This window comes from Otolemur garnettii, unplaced genomic scaffold (genome assembly GCF_000181295.1).
Source record: "Otolemur garnettii isolate 467f Iridium unplaced genomic scaffold, OtoGar3 scaffold00003, whole genome shotgun sequence".
In the NCBI taxonomy this organism is placed as follows: Eukaryota; Metazoa; Chordata; class Mammalia; order Primates; family Galagidae; genus Otolemur; species Otolemur garnettii.
In genome coordinates, this window is record NW_003852398.1 from 36,420,317 (window position 1) to 36,421,820 (window position 1,504).

A 1,504-nucleotide genomic window follows, 5' to 3' on the forward strand; every position below is an offset into this window, starting at 1 on the left:
GGCCCTGGCTGGATTCGAACCCGCTACCTTAGGTGTATGTGGCTGGCGCCTTAGCCACTTGAGCCACAGGTGCCAATCCCTACACCTTACATAATTATAGTATAATATCAAAACCAAGAAATTGAGGTTAGTAGACTGTGTGTATATAGTTTTATATAATTTTATTACATGTGTAGATTTCTGTAACTACAATCATAATCAACATGCAGAACTATTACATCATCACAAAGCTCTCCCTCATATTGCCTCTTTATAATCTCTCTCTCTCATGTATTCTACCCCACCCCTAACCACTGGCAATTCCTAATCTATTTCCTGTCTCTATAATTTTGTCATGTTGAGAATGTTATATAAATAACATCATACAGTTTGTTACTTTTTTTTTTTTGGCAGTTTTTGGCTGGGGCTGGGTTTGAACCTGCCACCTCCAGCATATGGGGCTGGCGCCCTACTCCTTTGAGTCACAGGCACCACCGGGGTCTCCTTCTTGCTTAAGCAGCTCTTGAACTCCTGAGTTCAGGAAGTCCACCCACCTCAGTGTTCAGAGTGCTGGGATTACAGACATGAGCTATTGTGCCTGGCTTAAACATTCTTTTAATTGAGATTTTACATATATAACAAAAAATGTAGCATTTTAATTTTTTTAAGTGGATAGCCTATTGACATTAAGTACATTTCCCATTGTTGTACAATCATCGCTACCATCTATTAGCAGTACTTCATCTTTCAAAACTTAAAATCTGGGCTTGGCGCCTGTGGCTCAAGTGGCTAAGGTGCCGGCCACATACACCTAAGGTGGTGGGTTCGAATCCAGCCCAGGCCCACCAAACAACAATGATGGCTGCAACCGAAAAATAGCCACGCGTTGTGGCAGGTGCCTGTGGTCCCAGCTACTTGGGAGGCGGAGGCAGGAGACTCCCTTGAGCCCAGGAGTTGGAGGTTGCTGTGAACTGTAAGGCCATGGCACTCTACCCAGGGGGATAGCTTGAGGCTCTGTCTCAAAAAAAAACCAAAAAAACCTTAAAATCTGGCTGGATACTCATACCTATAATCCTACCACTCTGGGAGGTGGAGGTGGATGGATTGCTTGAACTCAGGTGAGACCAGCCTGAGTAAGAGTTAAAACCCTGTTCCTACCAAAAATAGTGCAACTAGCAGGGTGTTGTGGTGAGAGCCCTAGAATTCTAGCTACTCAGGAGGCTGAGGCAAGAGAATCTCTTGAGCCCAAGGATTTGAGGCTGTTGTGAGCTATGATGCCATGATACTCTACCCAGGGCAACAAAGTGAGACTTTGTCTCAAAAAAACCAAAAAACCAAAACCAAAACAAAACAAAACAAAAATTCTGGAGAGATGAAGTACAGAGAAAATAAAAATTTCAAATAATGACTTGGTGCCTGTAGTTCAGTGGTTAGGGTGCCGGCTACATACATGGGGGCTAGAGGGTTCAAACCTGGCCTAGGCCTACTAAACAACAATGACAACTACCAAAAAAAAAAAAATAGC